At 44.4% G+C, this 17,141-nt stretch overlaps 1 pseudogene; it reads right to left on the minus strand.

Moving 5' to 3' along the window:
- Window positions 1–12,661: 12,661 nt before the first annotated feature.
- On the minus strand, window positions 12,662–12,781 carry LOC136654901 (5S ribosomal RNA; annotated as a pseudogene).
- Window positions 12,782–17,141: the final 4,360 nt, after the last annotated feature.

A 17,141-nucleotide genomic window follows, 5' to 3' on the forward strand; every position in this document is an offset into this window, starting at 1 on the left:
AGGACTCCCAAAATGGCCACTTGACAAAGCGCTGTGCACTCCATTAGCAGCCATTTTATGACAGCAGAACTCAATTCCACTATTGGATCGGATTGGGAGGTCAGTGAAACTAAGTGTTCCAAACAAAGTTCCAAACAAAGTTCCAAACAACACAGTCCTGGAACGAGCTGGAATCCCTAGCATGTATGCACTGCTGAAACAGAGACACCTGCGTTGGCTCAGTCATGTTGTGAGAATGGATGATGGCCGGATCCCAAAGGATCTCCTCTATGGAGAACTCGTGCAAGGAAAGCGCCTACAGGTAGACCACAGCTGCGATACAAGGACATCTGAAAGAGGGATCTGAAGGCCTTAGGAGTGGACCTCAACAGGTGGGAAACCCTGGCCTCTGAGCGGCCCGCTTGGAGGCAGGCTGTGCAGCATGGCCTTTCCCAGTTTGAAGAGACACTTGGCCAACAGGCTGAGGCAAAGAGGCAAAGAAAGAAGGCCCATAGCCAGGGAGACAGACCAGGGACAGACCGCACTTGCTCCCGGTGTGGAAGGGATTGTCACTCCCGAATCGGCCTTTTCAGCCACACTAGACGCTGTGCCAGAACCACCATCCATTGCGCGATACCATAGTCTTCCGAGACTGAAGTTTGCCAACAACAACGAAACTAAGTGATAGTAGTAACAAGGTGACTTTGAAGTATGACATACGTTTTTGAGAACTGTCCTTGATAAGTCACAGGGAGTATTAGTAACATCTTAAATTTCTTACAATATATTAATTCTTGAACTTTAAAATCTGGTTTCCATCTTGTGGGGAAAAAAGCAGTAAATTGATTCTGCATCTTCTATTGCGCTTCATTGTAAATAATAAACCTATCTTGGGGAAAAAAATTATGTGTCTTGTCAGATTCTCTTTAACCTGTATAGTAAAGTTACCCAGTTTTATTGCCAAAGCAAGGCAGTTGTAGACAAGTAACAGAGCTGTGGCACTATACATTCTTTTGCTGCTGGCAACATTCTTATACAGTCCATCACTCACCTAGATCAGGAAGCATCAATCCAGCACTGCCTGGAAGGCAGATCAGCCAGTGACATCACTCCTCTGAAGACAGGTAAATTGTTGCAATGAGGATTTGCATTGATAAGGTGAAAAACTGTGATTTCCAAAAGGAAACATAAAAACCTGCATAATGCCTGAAGGTAGACAGCTGGACGTATGTGAATTCGTATCAGTGTAGTGATAAAAATGTACTCCCAGAGGCAAGGAACACATTATCAGAGTTCTGAAATCTGCCCCAAGACCAGGTGCCACACACACTGCTTCACACTAGGCTGTCAATATCACCCTTTAATTCTATCTCATATGCGAGCTCGTAACATTCTCGCTTCCAGCAGCAGCACGCAAGACAGTTGGACGTATTTGTGTAAGTACTTCAGTAATTTAATATTGGCAATTGAATAATATTAGTCTAATTTAATATTCACAGATGAGACCAGAATGCATGAACTTTAATAGCTAAATCCTCATAAAAAATGAACATTCACATAAGCCTCCCAGATTAAAATTCCAGCTCGCTCAACTCTGCTGCTTCCTTGATCCTTTTCTTTTTAATATGATGTAAACTGTGTTCCCCCTACTCATTAGCTTCATACCTGGTACCATTCTCCAGGGACAAGAGCATTAAAAAGATTTCAAGCTCTTTTCAAGTTTACTGTCAAATCCATATGCTTCAGAGCCATTCTGACAATGGCATTTTCAGATGTGCAGTGACATTGGTAATTAATCCCCTGACTTAATAAACTCACTGGAATGTATCTTCTGTGTGGTTCTCTACACACAGTTTGTCTTTCTCAGCACAATTCTATGCAAGTTCTTGCACAAGCATATCCCACGTTATTCAGTGGAACTTTCACCCCAAGTAAGCGTTTTTAGGATTTCAGCCTAAATTATACACAATAACATTCCAGAATCTTCCTTTCCGCATCTCGCTTTCAAAAGGCAGAGATATGCATTTATCAAATGCCCGTTCTCAACATTCCATCACACAGCTGTAGCACAAGATCCAGGACAGGCCACTATGCAGATGAAGGTGTGTGGCTATATAAATATAAGTACGCTCAGTTACAGCTGCTGAGGCCACAAGGAACCAGGAGCGAAGTACAGAGATTAGGGTTTGAGGAGCCATGCCAAGGAATGAGTTCCAGAGAAAGGCAAGAATCTTCTGCTGCTTACAGAAAAATTGCTACAAATGATATAATGTCACTGAAGCCAAGGCTTTATAGAAAGAGAAAGCTGAGCACTGCTGTGTAGGTAAAGCACCAGATCCTGATTGCTGGGTGCGCTGGTTTGACTCTATCCCCAAGCACCTTACAGCAGTGCTTCTCAACGTTTGTCCTTCACCATACCACTACACACAGTCCACCTGTTTGACATACCGCTGGAAGTAACTGGAGATGACATCATTGCCACGTACTTCTGAGTTAGAAGATCAGATGCGATGTGATAAACACCAGTAAGAGACTCAGGGCCCAATCCTATCCAATTTTCCAGCACCGGTGCAGCCACAATGCAACCCCAACGTAAAGGAACACGTTCCCATACCTTAAGGAGGTCTCTGCGACTGCTGCCCCACCACAGGATGCAGTGCATGCCCCATTGGCACAGTTGCACAGGCACTGGAAAATTGGATAGGATTGGGCCCTCAGGGTGGACTAGAGGGCTTTTTCAAGTGCAGAAATGTCTCCTACTGCTGCTTGTTATGCTGTGCTCCTGGTCTTGCTGCCGGGTGGCAGGTGTCCAAGGGTCCTGGGAGTACCACCAGACACCACTTCAAATACCATTGGTGGTATCCATACCACTGGTTGAGAAACACTGCCTTACAGCCTTTGCCTTATGAAGCAAAGTAAAGCACAACACTTGGAGAAACCACTGCCAAACTTTGCCCCTGAGGCTCAGTAGTCTAGCCTGCACTGGCAAAGATCCTGCAGGGCAGTGTAGTGTGTCTGTTGTGATATATTAGCTCTCCCTTTCATACACCCTATTGATAGAAGTATGATTTTTCAGTTTTATTTTTTCATAGATTTTTTTTTTTAAATGAAAAGTGCAGAAAGCAGTGCTATGTGTTTTTATTCCAAGGGCACATTTTTATAAATTATAATAAATTATGATAGCTTTAAAAGTATATTAGGTAGGTGATATAGGTGTTATAGTGTCAACACATGCAGCCACAGTCATTACTCATGCACCCCCCCCCCCATCCAGCCCAACCAGGCTACAGTGACCAATATGGAGAGGTGTTAGAAAATGGTTTTATTTTTTTCGCAATTTCTGGGTGCTTTTTTGTTGTTGTTGTTTTGTTTTTTTTACAAAAATGAGAAGTGCAGAAAGCTGTGTATATGTTTTTGTTTTGTTATCACTGAAAAATAACATCTCTACCTGTTGATCATAATGAGCAATATTTTGGAAGTTCAAAAGGACTGTAATTAGCAACACCATCTATAACATACTACTAGGAATTTTTTTTTTTTTTTTAAGGATAAGTTTAAAATTTATTCTGCCAGTTTTATCTGCCTTTATGAAAAGTTTCTTCTGGACCATAATTTGTTGACTGGGGGAGAAGTCTTGGGAGAAAATATTGTGATGCCTGTGAGGCTTGGGAATGTTAGAAAATAATAGACTCTGAATGCCAATGTTGAAATTCTAACCTGCATTCAGGCTGGCTCTGTGCCTTGCAGCAGGATATATTTAATGGATAATCCCATTTGGCACTTCACTAAAAGTTCTTATTTTTAAGTAGCATAAATCTCAAAATATGCATTTGTCTACGTGTGTTTGCACAAGAACCGATTTATTCCATAAGTGGTGGACGATCCAAACAAGTCGTTATTTCTAAAATGATTCACACCAGTTGAATGGTGCAACTAGGTTAGGAGGAGGAGATTTTGCAAATGTAATATGAATATGATAATGTCATTACTGGGATTCAAGGTGCAACTTGAGAAGCATTATACTAACAATAAATTCCTGAAATAGCAATAACAACGGCTGAGTTTAACAAGCGCTGACAATCCTCTTTATGGTGCCCAGAAAAAGAAAGGCTGAGATCCAAATCTGGTAAATACCCCAAACCTTGAAAGCAGCTCCTGGGTTTGTCTGTTAGCAAGGCTGTGTCAGGTGTTCAGCTCCTGGCAGCACGTCAAGTGTTTTAGCTCCAGGCGGCTGGAATGGATTTCGTTTCAATGGTTCAGAAGCAGATGCTGGACAGAAATAGGCACAGATGGGTGGGTGGGCCAGCCTGAATCAAGGTCAAGAAATTGCAGAACCACCCTTGCAGAAACTATCTGTGGGCAACATTGAATTGAAACAGAAACCGATAGTGCCTGGTAGCTAAACTCTGACACTTTCTGATGTGGCACTGCAACAGGGCTGGTGATTAGCATCTGAGGTTAGCTGACTTTCAAGCAAGTTGGTAGAGACAGGTTTGCTGGATAGCGCTGGTGGCATAGGATTTAAGGCAGTGGAGCCTGACTGCTTTGTGGCCCAGTTCGAAACACACCTCAGCACCACACCGCTCACTCAGGTATCAGTTCAAATACTGCAGCAGTTCTCAATCTTTTACAACCATGACCCACTTTCTGACCACAGTGGTCATGCCCCAGACTGCCTTGCAGGTTGTCCCCCAGAATGCAAGGCCGCAAGGCAATCTGGGGCGTGGGGCGTCCAGAATGCCTTGCTGCTTCCAGGTAGTACCAATTTTGTGACCCACCAAAAATTGGGTCATGACCCACTTTTGTGTCATGATCCATTGTTTCAGAACTTCCGATATATTGTCATAGTGAGTCTGCAACTAGTGAGAAGACTTTGCCACAGGGGTTTTGAAAGGATAATCCAGTTCTCTAGAACTCCACTCCTCAATTACTGAGAAAATTTATGGGAGGGCTGTGCCCAAGCAGCAAAAATTATTCTTATAGATTAATATTTCCATTTTAAGGAAATATAAGGAAATATAATATATTTCCATTATAAGGAAATCTCATCCCACTAGGAGTTTTAGAATCAGTGTGTTGCTTTATAAATGTCTGTAACAGAATAATAAAAAAGCAAACTAATACACATTCCAGTTTGTAAATGCATTATTAATTTAGTACCAAGTTTTAAGTATCCCATTCTATTTCCATAGGAAAAATTGAGGCTTAAATTTTTAAAATGGCAATTCTCGAGTATTTCTAAAATATTCTTCCTCTCATATTTTAGTGTCTGTTTGTACTTCTTGTATAGTTTCCAGCAGATAACATTTTGCAATGAAGAATGAGAATGTGGCCAAAAAGCACATGAATATTGCCATATATTATTTATTCCACTCCTCTGATAGACTGGAATACTGAACGACTACACACAAATATATAAAGGTGCACCAGGAAGAGAAAACTCCCATTTTCTTCTTCTGTCAAAATCTCCAAGCACGTTCTCTATTAGGATTCTGAAAAGTATTAAAAGCTTTGGGTCATGAAAACAGCTTTAATTGCTTGTATCAGTGTGAAAACAAGGCAATTAACGTCTATTATGTAAATACGATACTGTTTTAAAATGCTGACTACAACATTGCAATTAAGTGGGATGGGGAATTAGAGCATGTTGCACTGATTAGACACGCCATGGGCCTTAATTTTGATGTTACAGCATGTAATGCATGTGCTTACTCTACCACCACAAAAGGGCTGTGGCTCAATAACAGAGCCTAGTCTTGCATGCAGAAGGTCCCAGATTCCATTCCTGGTATCTCCAAGTAAGGCAGAGAAAAACTCCTGACTGAGAGCCCAATCCTGGGCTCGGCGCTGTGGCTTCGTGCCACCGTGCACTGTCAAAAACATGCCGTAAGGCACGTTTGTGAGCCTCACCACCGGACTACCTCCCATGCTAGCCCAGCGCCGGCCGGTGCTGGGCTAGTGCCGGACTAGTGCAATGCGGGTGCCCAGCCTCTGCCACTCCCGTCGAGCTGTGGCATAGTAAGCGGGGACAGGAAGGGGGCAGGGAGGGGGCATTCCGGGGAGGGGGGAGACCGGCGGGGGGCAGAGAGAGGGTGGGCAGGCGGCATGCCAGGGGAGGGGGCAGGGAGGCGGGTCCAGTGGAGCACAGCTCCACCGGATTCTGTCCATTTGTGCAGGGCTCAGCACCCTACACGAACAGCTTTACTTTACCACTGACCTTTTGGTTGGCAGTAAAGTGAGTAGCCCCACTGCAGGGCTGCTTTCGTTACCCGGGAGAAGGGGATGAAAGTCCACTTCTCCCAAGGTGCCGTCTGCAGTAGCCCGAGGCATGCAGGATCTGGCAGCAGCCGTTCTGTGTGCCACTGAGACTGGGCGTCCCGGGGAAGGTCAGGATTGGGTTGTCAAACCCTAGCGAGCAGCTACCAGTCTGAATTGACAATACCGACATAGATGGATTAATGGACCGATTCAGTATAAGACAGCTTCATAGATTCCACATTTCATTGATAAAGTCTCAAGTAGCCCAATCCTATCCCTGGCAGTGCTGCCAGATGCAGCAAAGCTAAAATAGTTACTGCTGTATCAGTGGCATCGCTGGGGCCACCAGAGGTCTCCTTGGGAGAAGGGGACTGTCTTCCCCCAGGGGAAGCCCCAAGCCCCACCATGGGGCTTCTCAGATCTACACCAGCTATTTTGCTGGAGCAGATTTGAGAGGCTCTGTGCCAGGCTTTGCAGCCTGACACGGAGGATAGGATATGGCAGAGCAGAGTTCCTCTCCTGTCCCAGTTCCGGGCCTTCTTTTGCCTACGTCTTTAATGTGCTTTCACATATGATCATGACATATGACTTGTATTCCATCCTGTACATCACCTGTGACTTTTGTTCTAGGCTAGGTAGCAGAATTGCTTCTCTCTCCACCACTGCACTGCTAGAATAATGTCTAGGATTAGAAGACATGAGGTAGGCTTGAAGCCCGGTTCCTCTTGATTTACTTTGTTTTCAGCAGCAGGGCCTTAGGCAAAAAAAAGAAGAAGAAGAAGAAGAAGAAGAAGAAAGAAAAAGAAAAAAAGCAACTAAAAGCATCAAAATTAAAATATGCCTTTGGAAACCATTGAGCACATCTGGAAAGAATAAATTGTATGCATATAAGCACACTGAATTATCTTCTAAAAATAAAATCATAATGAGTCAGAAGCCATTCTACCCAAGCACTGAAAAAGCTGGCTATTTTTAATAGAATTACAACCCTTCACTGATTTCTTGCTTTTCTCCCCAATTAGCACAGGGGGTTCTATTTTACAATGTTTAATTTAGCACCTTTATTGTCATTTTTTTAATCTTATGATAGCATGAACAACTCATTCCCTTTTACCTGCCTTCCTTTGAGGTTACATATTAAGTAGCATTATCTACCTGTCTATTTCCATACAAATCACCATTATCCAGCCTAGTGAAGGACAAAATTTCTGCCATGACCTTTGCCCTAAGCTATTACTAAGAATCTGACCCTGAAGAGAGGAAAACAGTTCGGTCAGCCCTGGAATTTGTCCCAGGAACTGACACCAACTGGACCCTGCTTTCCTACCCAGGAGACCCCAGAGCCAGCTCCTTCAAAGCTAGAGACCCAGCACTCACTGAGCTTGAACTGACTCGTTGAAGAACCAGTTCCTCACATACCAGCCCAATCCGAGAAAAGAGCCTCCTGTTCCAGTGTGCCAACACACTAGTGCCAGCAATGGGACAGAAGGTAGGCAACTGAACCAAGGAGTGAAGACTACAAACTAGAAGACTGACCCTTTAAATGTGACTTGGAGGACAGGACAATACCATGACAATTTTAGCACAAGAGAGCAGATCCCTGCTACCCCCAATAGTCCTGAATACCTTAATCCAGCAGTTCCCAAACCAGTGGGGTCATGACCCAATTCTGTGGCTCACGAAATTGACAGGGCATCAAGGCTATGAGCATCAAAGATTAAACAACCTGCTAAATGGGGGAGGGAGCACTGCTGCCCAATCACCATTATAGCCACAATCCCTCAGCATTTATAAATCAGACAGCAGCCTCTATGGCCTCTACAAGTTTGGGAACCATTGCTGAATATCTTCCAATGATTTCACTTATATAAGTGTATACAGTATGTGTCTATAACACTATAAGTGTGTGCAACTGTACACTATATAACTAGTGTAGAATAAATGACTTTAACTTGGCAACCAAAGTATGCCCTCCCATGTGTCAATCCAGTCCATAAACATTTTAATATGACCTTCCCAGCGTTTACTCTTCAAAACTGCTTCCTTGCAGCAAACATGGGTTGGTCCACCTGCATTTCCCAGTCCAGGTTTACCAAGCAAGGTTGTATATTGTTGAGCACCAAACTGAGGAAAAGAACAGCAGGGGCACATCCTGCTTGGTTCTAAACACTGCTGTAATTTTAAAATGAACAAGAGGTCAGTCTATCAACAGCAGCTTATTACCAAATAATGAAGTCAGTCCAATGCAATCTTAGATCCACTAGAAATTGACATTACATTGACATCCATCAGTGAAACCTGAACAAACCACGGATAATGGAATCCATGGAGATGAAAATCTGTTGAGAGGGCATCTGGGAGGTTTATCAATACCAGAATGAGCATTCCCTAAGGATAAGCAATCTATAGCCACCTGTTAACACAGTTCATTGACAAGGATGGCAAAATGCATCCTAATTGAGTTAAGGTCCATTTAAATTCTATTTTGGAAAATAAAACAGCAGGTATAATAAATAAATTATCCATCATCCATCATAGCAAGAAAAATTATATTTGTCTTGAATTATTTAAATCTGAAATAGTTCTTCGCCGAAGATGCAAATACCAATTAGCAAGGCAACGGACAGGGAATCGGGAAAATGGGGAAAGCAAGTGATGTTCCAGGAGTAGACAGAAATTTCACTTCAGTGGTCTGCTAATAATTATTTTTAATAAATTATAAACACAGTTCAAGACTTTTACAGCCTACTTTGAGTGTTCAATGGAGGTCGTTAGAAAAGAATTAATAAAAAGACGTTTTCCAATTAAAGATGTTGATTGCAAAATCTCAAACAGAGCAACTTTATCACTTTGGATAAAATCTTAAGTAAATCAAGCTTTGGTTGAAATGAGTGAAAAACGATATTGTCTGGAATCGAGCTCAACATAATCTTTCCTATGGCAGTATTAGCTGACAGACCCTTTGCTTAGTTCTATGCAAAGTGTCTGTTCAAGCATTAAACTAAGTATGTGATTGGCCTGTGCATGCTGTTTTTTCTTTTCTTTTGCTAAATAGCAGTCATAGGGAGCTCAGTTCGAATTATGATGGGGTAGGCCTTAGTCATTTTCCCCCATTACTAGTGGTTCCCAAACTTTTTTGACTGGTGACTCCATTGATCTACTGGGCCATTGGCTGCAGCTTCCCACTACGGGCTACAATCCTATATATTGTATAGAGTGGCAGGTTTTTCACAAGGATTCTGATGCTCCCCTGTCTGGCTTCCATGGTTCCCCAGGGAGCCACGGCTAACAGTTTGGGAACCATTGTCCATCACTGTTCCACTTTAAACAGCACTGAGTAGTAGTAAAAGGAGACAGTAGCACTAGATTTGAAGGGAGCAGGGGCAGGTTCTGGATTGCTTCTCCTAAGAGGTCTGAGGGGGTAGCAACTTTTTTTATCCTTCAAACTGAAAGGTGGGCTTCCACTATCCCAATCCTCTTCCCACATACTTTCAGTGAGCAGGAAGAGAATTGGCAGCCTGATTGAAGCAGTTTGGAGGGGTGCCAACTGAGGGGGGCAATGGGCAGACGTGGAGACGGGGCACCTTTCATCAGTTCACTGTACCCCCTCAACTCACTGCTTGAAGTGAACATTTAAGTCGGCCTCATGGCTATATCAGTTCTGTTTGTCTTGGATGGGATGCTCCCATTTGCACTAATAGGAGTGTTAAATTCAAGTCAAATGGCAGCCAAAATGAAGGGGAGAGGCAATCTGATGTAAAATCTCTCATGATCTAAGATGGCAGCACCTGGGAGTGCTGGGAAGAGGCCTCCAGGGACATCCCACCGTACCCCTGTGAGTTCACCGCAGTTACCTTGGGTGCTGCAGCCCAGAGTTTGGGAACCACTGCTATACATTTTTACTCAGAAGTAAGTCTAACTGTGTTTAGTAGTGTTTACTTGCAGATAAGTGTGCATAGGATTGCGGCCTTAGGGTGGTTTCCAGTCTAATGCAGATATCACAGTAATGCCCAAGTATATAACATACCTATGGAAAGTTAAATTAGCCAGCTTGGAAAAGATGGGAGTTATCACTTGGATGGAAGGACCCACTCATTAGTGTGTAGGAATGGTTGTTATACCTGAACCTATTTTGTATTTCTTTGACTCTTATATAACTTCAGAAGTGGTTAGAAGTGGTTATATAACTTCAGAAGTGGTCAGGGAATTAGAGGACAGGTCCTCTCGTGGATTGAGAACTGGTTGGAGGCCAGGAAGCAGAGAGTGGGTGTCAATGGGCAATTTTCACAATGGAGAGAGGTGAAAAGCGGTGTGCCCCAAGGATCTGTCCTGGGACCGGTGCTTTTCAACCTCTTCATAAATGACCTGGAGACAGGGTTGAGCAGTGAAGTGGCTAAGTTTGCAGATGACACCAAACTTTTCCGAGTGGTGAAGACCAGAAGTGATTGTGAGGAGCTCCAGAAGGATCTCTCTAGACTGGCAGAATGGGCAGCAAAATGGCAGATGCACTTCAATGTCAGTAAGTGTAAAGTCATGCACATTGGGGCAAAAAATCAAAACTTTAGATATAGGCTGATGGGTTCTGAGCTGTCTGTGACAGATCAGGAGAGAGATCTTGGGGTGGTGGTGGACAGGTCGATGAAAGTGTCGACCCAATGTGCGGCAGCAGTGAAGAAGGCCAATTCTATGCTTGGGATCATTAGGAAGGGTATTGAGAACAAAACGGCTAGTATTATAATGCCGTTGTACAAATCGATGGAAAGGCCACACCTGGAGTATTGTGTCCAGTTCTGGTCACCGCATCTCAAAAAAGACATAGTGGAAATGGAAAAGGTGCAAAAGAGAGCGACTAAGATGATTACGGGGCTGGGGCACCTTCCTTATGAGGAAAGGCTACGGCGTTTGGGCCTCTTCCGCCTAGAAAAGAGACGCCTGAGGGGGGACATGATTGAGACATACAAAATTATGCAGGGGATGGACAGAGTGGATAGGGAGATGCTCTTTACACTCTCACATAATACCAGAACCAGGGGACATCCACTAAAATTGAGTGTTGGGTGGGTTAGGACAGACAAAAGAAAATATTTCTTTACTCAGCGTGTGGTTGGTCTGTGGAACTCCTTGCCACAGGATGTGGTGATGGCGTCTAGCCTGGACGCCTTTAAAAGGGGATTGGACAAGTTTCTGGAGGAAAAATCCATTATGGGCTACAAGCCATGATGTGTATGCGCAACCTCCTGATTTTAGAAATGGGTTATGTCAGAATGCCAGATGCAAGGGAGGGCACCAGGATGAGGTCTCTTGTTCTCTGGTGTGCTCCCTGGGGCATTTGGTGGGCCGCTGTGAGATACAGGAAGCTGGACTAGATGGGCCTATGGCCTGATCCAGTGGGGCTGTTCTTATGTTCTTATGTTCTTATGGTTGCAGAGAAAGGCATATGGTTTCAGTAACCAACAAACATAATCTTGGTGATCTGGAGCCAAGGCATTTTTGAAGCCTGATATAACTGGATTTTGGCAAATCCCTCTTGGCAAAGAATATCTAGGCCACTGACTGCTTTCATCATGCAGTTTGGATAGTTCTATTTCAATTAGCTGCACTTTGGCCTCTCTTCAGTCTCTCAAAAGAGAATTTCTCAGATGGTGACAGGGTCTCTTTTGACACGCCAATGACGAGCTTGTTTATGGCAAAGATAAAGAGTATGTGCCATTTGGAGACTTTTCAACCAAGCCAAAATTGCTGATAGATAACAATTTGTTGCACGCATAATTAGCACACAGAGAATCCAGCCTGACCCAGAAGGGAGAAATGTTCCCTTGGACTTACATGAACTTTAAGATGTGTCTGCAATAAGATGGTCTCTAGAAATGAAAAATTATTTTGGACCAAATCAGTGGCGGACCTGCCATTCACCTGATGGGCAAATGCCCCGGCCTGAAGCCTTGCACACCTTTAGGACCCCACGGAAGCCCCTCTGAAGTTCCCAATGGGGTTGGAAACTGTGCTTCTGGTTTGCCAGAAGCACAATTTAAAGCATCAGGGAACCTTCAGGAGATTTCCCTAACACGTCCTGGAGTTGTGCAAGGCACCAAGCACTCCAGGTAAGGGAGGGCAGATATGTGCATGGGGGGCAGTGGCATCCCGCAGAGGGGTGCCATTGTGGACCTTTCCCCCAGGTTGTGGGGCTGGGGAGGTCCACTACTGAACCAAATTTAGCTCATGTTTCAAGAGCCTCTACGAGAACTCTAAAGTGTGGGCAATGGGCAACGCACAGTAAAGTGAACTTTACTATGATAGAAACAATTGCCAGCATCGTCCTCTGTTTTGCCAAACGTGGCTGAAAACTACCCAATATCAACTGCATTCAACAAAAGATGCTCTGGCCCATGGCTGGCAACCTTCAGTCTTGAAAGACTATGGTATAAGCCTACAGCACCCAGTATTCCCAGGTGGTCTCCCATCCAAGTACTAACCAGGCCTGACCCTGCTTAGTTTCCGAGATCAGACGAGATCAGGCATGTGCAGGGTAACAGTTGCTCTGGCCCACAAAACCTTATGATGCAGTGAGGTTATTTTCCCCATCTTTATAGCACCTCGAGACTCTTCGTTGTTTTTACTGCAACAGACTTGCATTATTCTCCCTCTGGAATTTACCCATTTGCAGTAAAAACAGATGCATAGTTGTATAAACTAATAACAGCAGCATTCAGACAAACATCACTAAGAGGTACAGAAACAGAACAAAGTTCAAGTGGAGAAAGAAGCTTTAGTTATTACATGGGCATGTGAATAGCTTGGATCTTACTTGGTTGAGTGCAAAACAAGTAGGCAAAGCAGGGAGAGGGAGCAGCCACCACCAGCAAAACTTTACCCTACCATTCACCAAAGAGAAGGTAGGAAAAACTTAATGGCATCTCCTGTTGCCCATCACCCACCACTGGTAAGCTTGGGGAAACCAGTGCACCATGTGGGGCCCAGTGCACTGTGGACTTTATCCCAGGGTTCCTCAGCAACTTGGAACCAGTACTTTTCACATTTTTATACCACCCTTACTGCAAGGACTGTAGGATGGGGTATGTGGTTCCCTCCCTCCCTTTGTCCTCACAACAACCCTGTGAGGTGGATCAGGCTAAGAGAGAGCAACTGGCCCAAGGTCATCAGGGGCGGATCCAGTGTTTATGTTTGGGGGGAGGCCATGAGCACTCCTGTAACTCCAGAGCCCAGACTTGGAGCCCAGATCTTCCTACCAGGTAGACCTGGGTTCCCAGTTGAGCTTATGGCCACCATGGCTGAGATTTTCATGGGCAGGTAGACCTGGGCAGGTAGACCTGCCAGGTAGACCTGGGCTACCAATCCAACTCAGCTTTACCCAGTGAGTGGTCCCCTGGCACCCAACTTTGCTCCTCACTAATGCGACAGTTGGGGGGGGCACATACCCATGCCCCCCCTTAGATCCACCCTTGAAGGTCACCCAGGAAACTTTATGGCTGAGCAGAGATTTGAACCTGGATTCCAGGTCTAAGTTCAACTCCCAAACCGCTACACTACCCAGTGTGGTTTGTGTACTAAGAAGGTGGTTTACAATAAACACAGCAACAACATTTCACAACAACTCATAAACTCGTACTTATTCTGTTCTAGGTACAGACGACATGAGACAGATGAGTTGATGAATTAATTCTCCAACAGGTACCTGGTGAAGGATGTAACTATGTTATTCTTTCCATGAGAAACCACCATTCACAGCATGAGGTAAGGAGCATATCAGATTTCTGTATGATGTTCAACAGTCATTAGCTTTCTCCCAAGAGTCCCATGGTCTTCTTTTCCCAGTTGGATGGGGAATGCTAGACAGTCCTCTTATCTTTGAAGATATCTTATTTACAGGTTTAGGAGGAATAACAGGAATGTTTCTGCAAGTGTATGCAAAAGTAATAGAACTTATTTCAACTTATATAAGAAATGCATACCCTGTTATTTCAAAAACAAAAAGCCTGAAAGACAGTTCTAAGAATCAATGCAGTAAAATTAGGATAAGAATAAAAATGCAACACAAAATAAAACCCGCAAGCCATAAAAAGAGTTTTAAAAAATCAGAGAAAGACAGTCTTGGCTTGGCACCTGAAAGACAGTAATGACAGTCATCACTGATGTAACTAGGTGGACTTCCATAAGAAGGACGTTTCAAAGCCAAAGTACAACCATAGGCAAGGCCCACAGAATTGGGTCATAAGTGAATTTGGGAGTAAAAGCTCAGGGAACTACAGTCTTAGGAGATTTTTTTCTTAATTTTAATCAGAACCGGTCTCATTCCTTCACTATTGGAATGCTGTAGTGACTCCCTTTAGCAATAACCACAGTTTGTTACCTTTCATTTAATTCTACCTATTGTATCTTCACAAAAGCCCTGTGAGGTGGGTTAGGCAGGAAGTAGCTAATGACCTGAAATCACTCAGGGTACATCTTATACTCTCCCAGCACCTGTGCTGGGTGCCATAAACATGCTGTAAAGCACGTTTACAGCACCGGGAGAGCAAGGAGCACTGGTGCTGAGCCTGTACCAGTCAGCCAAGGGAGCACTGGAGGAGCTCCCGCCGTAAAGTGCACCACTGGGTGGCAGTACAGGGTATTTTGGGGGGGGCAAGCATTTAGGGACAGGAGGAGGGTGGAGCAAGGGGAGGAACTGGGACGGGAGGTGGGACTGGCGTAGCCCTGATCCACTGGACCCTGTGATAGGCTGAAAAGCCATACACGGAACTCTTCCAGTTTGCACTGGCAAAATAACCAAAGCAGACTGGAAGAGCCCCATTGCAGCCCCTGCGCCCTTATTCTTGGGAAGGGGTCAAAAGTCCCCTTCCCTGAGGAAGTCTCTAGCAGTCCTAGCAGTGCAGTTGGATACAGCTGTCACCATTTTGGCAGCGCCGCTGCACCCGGTGGTGGCGCCACCATTAGAATTGCTCTGCCTGTCAGTTTCATGTTTGAGAGTGCATTTGAACCTAGGTCTCTTGGGTTCTGGTTCAACATTTTAACTACTATACCTTTCTTGCTTTCCTCTAGGAAACCATTACACAGACCTTATTGAGGTTATGGAAATCGTCTTTGCAAACCTTCTGTATCCTCAAGAACTTTCCAGCCCCAGGACTTTGTGTGCAGTGGCATAACACAGACAAATTACTGGTCCATCTCTCTCTCCAGAACCAAGTCCCCCAAAATGGAGCAGAATTAAGACATGACTATAATTATGACAATAAACGCTAAGCTCTACACCAGAAAAGCCTTTTTTCCCCTGACACTACATAAAATATGAATGAATGTGACTTAAATTGGAAAATCATTCACTGTGTAATAGAAGTACCAAATAGGTTTATATATGGGAAGCAAATGAGATGGAAATGAAAGAGCAAGCACGGTGGGAAAAGAGCACTGCCTTTCATGTTCAACATCCTGAGGGTCCAAGGCGGTCATTCTTGACCAGGTCTTTCACTCCACTGAGGTGGAAACATACTGACAACACAAGGAACAGAACTACAATTCTTAATATAGCTAGATTTGCTATAGAATTGAACATATATTTATAACAGCCCAGACCTAACCTGCGCTGAAACAGTCAGGCCAACTGCCTTGTGCTGTATTCAGTGCAGACTAGGAGGTGGCTGGAACACAACTCAGAATAAAGGAATCACGTCCTTGCACCAGCCTACCCAACTCACAAGGAGGTGCAAACATGCTTTCTGGCACAAGGGACTTGTGCCAGCCCATCTGCAGGTAAGGGATTGCACTCTCAATCACTTATTGTGCAAATTCATACTTACTGGCCATCACCGTGCCTCTTCCACTTGCACTGACTGTTTTAAAGCAGTCGGTGCCAGTCATAAAAGGCGCTCTGGCAGCACGGTACTACAATGGTGTACTAGTGGCACCAGAGGCAGGAACAGAGTGATGTCATGTGATATAACATCACTTGATGTCACTTCAGGGAAGCAATGGAAGCAAGTTCTCACACTTACAGCAGCAGCTGGGGTGAAATTGCCCAAGCTGTGGCCATGAGTGCCCAGGTGGTCATGTGCTCCCGTCACGTTTTGACTAAGGTTCCTGGCTCAGATGACACATAGACAAACAGGCCTTGCTGAGGGAGAATCAGCATGGCTTCTGTAACCTCACAAACTTTTTAGAATTCTCTGAAAAGGTCAACAGGCATGTGGACGCAGGAGAACCTGTAGACATTATATATCTGGACTTTCAGAAGGCATTCGACACGGTCCCTCACCAAAGGCTGCTGAAAAAACTCCACAGTCAGGGAATTAGAGGGCAGGTCCTCCCATGGATTGAGAACTGATTGAAGACCACGAAACAGAAAGTGGGTGTCAATGGGTAATTTTCACAATGGAGAGAGGTGAAAAGCGGTGTTACCCAAGGATCTGTCCTGGGACTGGTGCTCTTCAACCTCTTCATAAATGACCTGGAGACAGGGGTGAGCAGTGAGGTGGCTAAGTTTGCAGATGACACCAAACTTTTCCGAGTGGTGAAGACCAGAAGTGATTGTGAGGAGCTCTAGAAGGATCTCTCCAGACTGGCAGAATGGGCAGCAAAATGGCAGATGTACTTCAATGTCAGTAAGTGTAAGGTCATGCACACTGGGGCAAAAAATCAAAACTTCACATATAGGCTAATGGGTTCTGAGCTGTCTGTGACAGATCAGGAGAGAGATCTTGGGGTGGTGGTGGACAGGTCGATGAAAGTGTCGACCCAATGTGCGGTGGCAGTGAAGAAGGCCAATTCTATGCTTGGGATCATTAGAAAAGGTATTGAGAACAAAACGGCTAATATTATAATGTCGTTGTACAAATCAATGGTAAGGCCACACCTGGAGTATTATGTTCAGTTCTGGTTGCCACATCTCAAAA

This window comes from Tiliqua scincoides, chromosome 5 (genome assembly GCF_035046505.1).
Source record: "Tiliqua scincoides isolate rTilSci1 chromosome 5, rTilSci1.hap2, whole genome shotgun sequence".
Lineage (NCBI taxonomy): Eukaryota > Metazoa > Chordata > Lepidosauria > Squamata > Scincidae > Tiliqua > Tiliqua scincoides.